The sequence below is a fragment of the Mercenaria mercenaria genome, unplaced genomic scaffold, assembly GCF_021730395.1.
Source record: "Mercenaria mercenaria strain notata unplaced genomic scaffold, MADL_Memer_1 contig_600, whole genome shotgun sequence".
NCBI classification, from domain to species: Eukaryota; Metazoa; Mollusca; class Bivalvia; order Venerida; family Veneridae; genus Mercenaria; species Mercenaria mercenaria.
This window is the reverse complement of record NW_026463483.1, coordinates 32,453-40,617: the sequence shown is the minus strand read 5'-3', so window position 1 is coordinate 40,617 and position 8,165 is coordinate 32,453. Positions and strand designations below refer to the sequence as shown.

Genomic DNA, 8,165 nt, shown 5'->3' with positions numbered 1-8,165 from the left:
CGAAAGCTGGTGGAATACTGTGATAAAACCCTCTAATCAAGCGGAATAGTGGGAGGTGAGCAGCGATAAGTCGATATTTGAGAGCGGTGTCGCGGATAGAAAAGAGAGCGTTACCAAAGCAGTGTATTTTTTCGGTCCACGACTCCGGCGTTTTCTCCCGAGCTTTTCTCTTGCTTTAATATGCAACGCAAAATGAATTATTTTAGATTTATACGGGTGCCTTTTAAAGTACTTGTATCTATTATCTGCTCAGTCAAGTGTAAAATGTCAAACATAAATGCTCCTCTTCAAGAGAAGGAACAATAATAAGGAAAATATTGACGTTTCCGGTCCTAATGTAAGCATATGAAAATTAAAAATATATTTTTGACATCAAAGGCTATGGACCAGCGATTTATGTAAGGAATAATATGATAAATGTAAATTTTGACCTGCTGATTTCATATCTGATGCGTGACTTCGTTTGTCCTTTTCTTGTGTGTCGTCGCGCTTAAACGTTTATTAATAGTTATCTTTTCAATTTTGCCTGGGATAAAGAACACCTATATAATTCATAATAATTAAAACTTTATGTAATAAAACAAAGTGTGGATATGTATGTGAAAAAGGATTATTTAATTTTGCATTGAGCAAAATATTCGGACTCTCTGTACGCCCAATCAAAAGTCGCAAAAAAGCAAAGCGTTCACAAATCAAAGCAAAAATTATTGCTGTCGCGGATGGCTTGGATTTGTTTTGTTTATTTCAATAAGTAAGATTAAGTAAGTGTATTCTTTAATTAATTTAGAGCTACTGTGTACGTAGATACCAAACATGCCTAAAACTCTTATATACTTAATTTGAAGTCAAATAACGTGTTGATATTTGTTAAATATCGTAATTAAACTATCAATTCTTTGAAATACAGGTATCACGAGCTTTTGCAAATGTTTGAAACCTTTGCTACTTCATAGATAAATATCTTATGCATAGACATAAACTAGCATGGCTCTATTGTAACGAATACGTTTTCAGTAAACTGTGTTTTTCTGGGAAATGTACACGCTTATTCGAAAAACTGTACGCCTATTAAACATTTCTTTTTTCTTATATTTCAATGTTTTGACTTTGTTTTATAATAACTAACGAATAACAAACAGCTAGAGCGAGAGCTGTCCGTAAGCAGCGCGCTCCACTATTCGGCGATTTGAAGGTAAATAGATTTGTGTCTCAATGATAACATACCTTTATTGTCTAGATTTTAAAAAGGAGATACACTAAGATGTAGACCCGACTATTCATGGGGTTACAGGTCAAGTATGGAAGGGGCATAATTCTGCAAAATGTAAATCAGAGTTATAGGTATTGGTTCAAAAGATGCAGTTGTTGGCGGTAAAGCTATATTTTTAGTTTCAACTCGATAATTTTGATAATAAAAATGATATGTCCAGAAAACAAAGCTTGCCTACAAACTTTAACCATGCATGAAAGGGGCTTAATTCTGTAAAAATCACAAATAAACAAAGTCATAGGGGTTAATTTGACACATGCAGATGTCGAATCCGAAAATATATTTTGAATATCAAGTCATTACCTTTGACAGTAACAGTAAAGATATGTTACGAAAACGAAGCTTGCTAAAAGACTTTAACCAAATATGAAAGAGACATAACTAGGTAAAATAATCAGGAATATGGAAATTGTTTCCGCACATGCAGATGTTGGTGATAAAGATGCATGAGTTTCAAGTCATTATCTTTCATCATACCAAAGATATGTCTAGAAAACAAAGCTTGCCCAAAACCTTTAACCTGCTAACAACCACAGTATAACACCTTTGTGATCTTGACCTTGGATAAAGTGTGCACAGCCCCTGCATAAACATTATTTGTATGCTTCACAATGTTTTGTGAAGTTAAGTGTCCTGTCAAGCTGAGAGGAATAAAAATATCTATCTCGTATGTTAGCGGACACGCATATAGATTCTATTTCTTGTCCAAGACAAGGACATCGTTGGGGAAATAGACCACTAAATACTGTTTGACTGTCGCAATTAAAATACAGTAACAACTTATATCTACTAATTCAATGAGTAGAATGTATGGAGCTTGTAGCTTATCATCCCAAACACTTCATCATTTCTTAATTGAATAGGCGTAACAGTTTCGTATCAAGTTTTGAGACTAGGCGGCCAGTGCATAATTGATATGCATGTTTAAACTATTCAGGATTGTAAATGCATATTTGTACGCATAAACTGACGTGATGGATTAATAATGAAACATTCAGAAGCGGTTCTAACACGAGTTTCCTTCACAATTTCAAAATAACGGGCATTTTAGCCTGAATGCTTCGTCTTTTTCTTTGACCATCTGTAATTTTGGTGAAAATACGTTTTAATTTCAAGCCTTGATGTCTATTCAATGACTGTGTGTTGCAGAGACATTTATCATACACTGGAAATATATACAACAATAATATTTATTTCAAATAGCCAGAGAAAAACATAAAATACTTACTACCGATAGCTTCCAAAAAATTGACAAAACGAAAGTAACGCCTAGTATTTGGCGACTTCCGTTTGGGCGTACACTAATAGTCCGTACACTGTTATAATTAAAGAACTTGATTTTTCAGAGTTTGAAAAATGGCTGAAATCTTGCAAAGAAACTGTGTTCAATGCTATTTATTCATTATCATAATAGTCGTGATAAGACCAGTGGATGTCTGCATTGTACTTATACTAAAGTTGATGTGGAAAAAGCTCTCTCTCTCTCTCTCTCTCTCTCCCTCTCTCTCTCTCTCTCTCTCTTTACCGCGTAAGTTTAATTAAGTAATTATCTGAAATTATTTCGCTTTTATTTCTTTGTTATATTTTTTTTGAAGTTTTTGACTTTATCGCAAATCTGACAAATACTGTATTTTTCAATGCAAGTTCAATACAATATATATTACAGTTTTGTACAGCATTCTTTGTTTTATGTATGTCGGGTTTGATGTCACAGATGAACAATTGATGTCATACGGCAACGTTAATAATTTCTATTGTAGGGAAATATCACACTGATTGCGTCCCTCTCAAGAACGGGCGTAACTTGATGAGCAGAATGAATGATTTTCCGTAAGTCAGCTGGATTCCTGACCTAATAATGTTATGACGAACAACTTGAAGCTCCAACCCACAGCGGTAAAGAGTCAGTGATTCGGAATTAGCAAACTAAACCACTAATTACCATTCACGGAGACCCCTTTGTTTCGTTGCAGGTCTAATAAACTAATGAAATTGAATGTTATTTTTTAGGCAAATATAAATATTGTATAGATCCATCTCTGACATGTGGTTCTGGGACGATCTATGTATGAAAAGAATTGTAACCACTGTCTTACCCTTGCATGATCGTAAGAGGCGACTAATAGGGTCTTAACACTTGGTTTTGCTGTAACTCTGTGATTCCAGCAAATTTTGATTTCATACCTCATGTTTTTATTTCGATGTAAATGAGATGTGAAACCAAAATTTGTAGTCCTGTTTGGCGCCATATAATCTATACTGTGTTGGTGCGCCGTAAAACCCAAATCAAATCAAATCAAACCATCTCTGGCAATGTTTAGAATGCTATAAAAGATAATAGGTAAGGGTAGATTTCTCAGAAGCACAGAGCACCTAAAACACAGCCTCAGAGCCACGCATTAGCAAAGTAGACCCACAACTAGAAGCTGGTATGGAAAAATATTACAGACGGGTTGCTTGAAACATCTAAAAAGTGGGGGAGGGTGTGTGTGTGGGGGGGCGGGATTAGGGGAGAAAATTGAAAAGGAAAGAAGAAAAAGGTTAAAAATACAAAGGGAATGCTACGTTATTAAGGAGGTAGGTTACCTTGTTACCAGGGTAAATTCAAATTAGTTGAACCGCAGCAATGTTTTGTATTTCGTGTAATGTGATGTTTTAACTGCTACAATCTCAATTTCGTTTATCTCTGTCCCTTCAAGTTCATTTTTTATCCAGCTTTGAAGAACATGACACTCCAAAGATATTTCATATTGAAAGAAGAAGGAAAATACGGATATTTAACACTTTTCAGTGTATTTTAGTTTCATTGATATCCGTAGAAGTCTGCATAATTGATATATTTACTAGTATGCACGTTAGCTTTCTAATATAAGCTTAAAATGTATATGTCGCGGGATTCGTGTTATCTGCATTTATTTAAAACAAATTTCACAGCTTAAAATATTTACAGCAGTACCCTTCGTCTGGCATTTTTCATGAAAAAAACGTTCAGCATGCTGCTATTATTCCCATGATATTGTTGAAATGAAAATAAAAAGCCGAAACTGTGTTCCTTGAATAGACCAGTATCAACGCTTTTGAATTTTACCTTTAGATTTATAGGTCACGGGCTTCGTTTCCATGGTAACATCAGTTCAATTCAAGAAACCACAATTTTCTACTGAAATTTGAACAATTTTAAAGCTTAGTTTTAGTATATAAGTAATGAATTATCAACGGAAACTGAAAAAGGGTATTACAAATCAAACTGCTACTTTTTTTATTTGAAAGTAACCTTTCACCCAATAGTATTCCAAATAACATTGGTAACCATCATCCATTTTCTTACATTCCGCATAACATTTCAATATAACTACATAAAAGAAGCAAAATATGGATTATTATTAGCGCAAAAGACTCATAAAAAATATTTCAGCAAATGATGGCTGTTTGAAAATAGTTCAAATAAAGAAAATGCACAGAATTACGTACTTTCAAAATAAAAGCTATTAATTTTGCGCGGTAACTGACACGTAACGTCATGACGTCAATGACGTCATTTTAAGGCAACATTGTTTTGAAGCGTTTCTGCGGCAGTTTATTCATTATTTCTGCATTATTAAACCATAAAGCATCAGATCGGAGATAGGTTCATGATTTGTTTTCAGAAGAATGGATATACAAACACATTAAGTTTGTCGTAAACGTCGTCGTTAATCGTCACGTTAGTTTCCGGTTGGACATGCGCACATACAAATATTAAGGTAACCTACCTCCTTAATAACAGTCACACTACAACGTAAGCGCAGTCACTCATGTACCACAATCAAACACACAATCTTACTCAACTAAATAGTTTAGAAAACAGTGGGGCACCGTCTTTGACTAACAATCAAACAAACGCACCCACATAAGCAGGAAAAAACAATTGTGTTAAGATTCTGTTAGCCTGAATAAAGGGGAGCCAAGAAAACTAACTCAAAGTAAAGGGGGTGGGATGCAAAAAGTAGCGCAAATGCAAGGGGAAAGGAGGATGACAATAGGGGGAGTAAGGAGGAGGATAAAACGCATACAACAAACAAGAAATACGAGCAACATACAATACAAGACAGACAGAAAACCAGTTGAAAACAGGGGCACCGCCTTGGAACGGTCAGTTACCTATATAAAGGTTTAAACGCGTTTAGGGCATGCCAACCTCGCACTTACCCTATTTTCAACAAGCCAGACAACACAATGTAAATAAAATCCCCGCTAAGAAAGACTCTAACATAAGCGCATAAATAACAGATTAATAAAGTAAAACATAAAATTAAGGTAAATCTAAGGTAAGATAAGTTTAAAGATGCGAGTATAGCCCATATCAGCAACCCGAGTCAATATACAACACATACTTGATGATGGTTTCCTTCTTAATATTTATTAAATATACATAAAAAAATGTTTATAATCTTACGACTTTTAGCCGTAACCAATCAAATAGCATAACATCATTAACGATAGCCCGATCGCCAATGGCAACGAAAAATCGGCTCGGGCGACAGAAAATCGGCAGACGGGCTAATAGTATAAAAAGTTCTGAGGAATATATTTACAAAAAAAAAATGATTGCAAACATGGTCTCGCGAGGGAGCGAAATAGTCGCTTATAAGCTTCAAACTTCGCTCAAATCTAACCTAAAAGCGAAATTCAAGTCGCCCAATTTTGATTTCGATCCGCACTCGCTCCGTGTCATAACGTGTGTTGAATACACATACATACATGCCGATAGTATAATTTAAGCATCGCCTACTTCAGGTACTTGTGAGATTTTCGCGAGAAGTGTTAAAGCGAATCAAATTACCAGTTTCACAAGAGGTAATTGTAATCGGCCAAGCAGCACCGCAGTTACGTTTTTGACACTTAGCGTTTAATTGTCAACATGTGCGAGTCGTTTCCTAAAGAAATTGTCGATTAACTATGCGATTAATTGTAATTATAGACACCTTTTTTTGTATACATGGTAAAAGAACTACATGCACATCATGTAAAGTATTAACTTCGTAAAACTGGCTTTGATGGATGAATTTATTTGAATAAAACATTTTATTACGAAAAATGCCAATTCCCTGTGGCGGCATTCGAAAACGGGTCATTCGAGTGCTAGTCCATTGTGTGTGTGTGTGTGCGTGTGCCCTCATATTCCTACCGTTGTGGACACATTTGTATGATTTTGACCTTCGTTGTGGACACATTTTTCGTTGTGGACACCGGAACATGGTGTCCACAAAGATCACACCTCCAGACAAGTCAGAGAGGGGTTACCTTCCCTTTAAATCAGGAACTGTCAACCAACGTTATGGACCAGTGAAACGCACACCTTGACTGGTGCATTAAACTTGTAAATTTTATGTTTCGCTCACACAGAGATCCGTGCGGTAACCTGACACCGCAGTGTAGCAATTATATCTACCGAGGCAGTCTGAAGGGCAATTTGCAGTAATTTCTGATAAAACAGGCGATAATATGTTTTATGAACCCCATCTGTCCCTAATTTATGTCAACAGAGAAAGTTAATTCAATGCGGAATATTTCACATGCCGGTTAAGACAATGGGAAAGGTAATTTTTTTATTACTTCATAGCTTGTTACTTATAGTTTTTTAGTTTTTCTTACTTTAATTAATTTGAGAAATATGTATTTGACATGTGTTCAAAGAACTTTGTTAAACAATACAATGCTATCAATCTCTGATTTCAAAGTGTTTTAATAACATAACTGATCATCAAGGAGAAAGATTTATATGCTATTGATCGTTAGATTTTTAAATATTGCGGTCTGACGCGATAAGGAAAAATAATTTCAAATAGTTTTTCTCTCACTTCTAGGCTTTACTTGGAAAAGTGGTTGTTAAAGGGTATGTGTATCCAATAATGAATCCATACCGTCTGTTTGGAAGGTAGTAGTCTAATTAAGATAATTCAATCAATATAATGTATTATACATGTGAATTTGAACATTATTATTTCTATTCATATTAATAATATTAGAATTCTACATATCGAATGAAGATAATTTATTTTACACGTGTAGTTGAACATTATTATTTCTATCCATATAATCGAGTTAAGTATCATTAATTAAAGCATGGCAAATAGTTATATGGCAAAACAATGTTATCAAGTTTTGATGTTATTTGATGTGCGTTTTTTCTTTACCGGTCAATGAATCAATATGTAATGATTTATTCTTCAGTGCTGACGGCTGTGATATATAGTGAAAGACACAATTCCGACGCATTTTCAAATAGAGTTTAATTCTGAGAAGCAGGTACATGTTTGCTCAGTTTTCAACAATATACAGATCTAGTGTTAAAAATGTTTTACTATACTAGTACCAAGTTGTGATTATAACAGACGCGCGCTTTAATTACCATTTTATTAATGACACACTGCCTGCTATTAACAGATGATTGATTTTTTATAAAGTTACCATTGCGGCATTCCACATACCTGCGTTAAGCAAAACTGACTATTGAAGGCGTATTTTATCTTCTTTAAAAAAAAAAAAAAAAAAAAAATAGGTGCAAAATCGTATTGTCATAAACATTAACTTACATAAAATGCCAGATCGAGCATTGCAAACTTTGCAATATTTAGCTGGAAAAAATAACAATTTTCAGGAATAGAAATTAGAAATTGCGCAGTCCCATGGTTATTTTTCTAATGTAGAAAGCAACATTTTTAACAGTCTCAAAAGACTGGTCCTTAACTTTTTAACGCCGGAGTCAGATTTCTGTCTGATTAGATCCTTATTACTGTAGACGCACTAGAAAAAAAAAGTTATATTAAGTTTTATAATGAGTACCATTACATTGAAGTAATGAATTTTCTGAATACATTATGTACATTGGACCCGTCTCAACAACATACTTACG

At 34.5% G+C, this 8,165-nt stretch overlaps 1 long non-coding RNA gene across 1 annotated transcript; it reads left to right on the top strand.

The window, feature by feature from the left end:
- The first annotated feature begins 6,430 nt into the window (after positions 1–6,430).
- LOC123531693 (uncharacterized) lies at positions 6,431–7,795 on the top strand. Its single transcript, XR_006682471.2, has 3 exons — positions 6,431–6,849; positions 7,117–7,187; positions 7,484–7,795. It is a non-coding gene; the product is annotated as an uncharacterized LOC123531693 (long non-coding RNA).
- Positions 7,796–8,165: the final 370 nt, after the last annotated feature.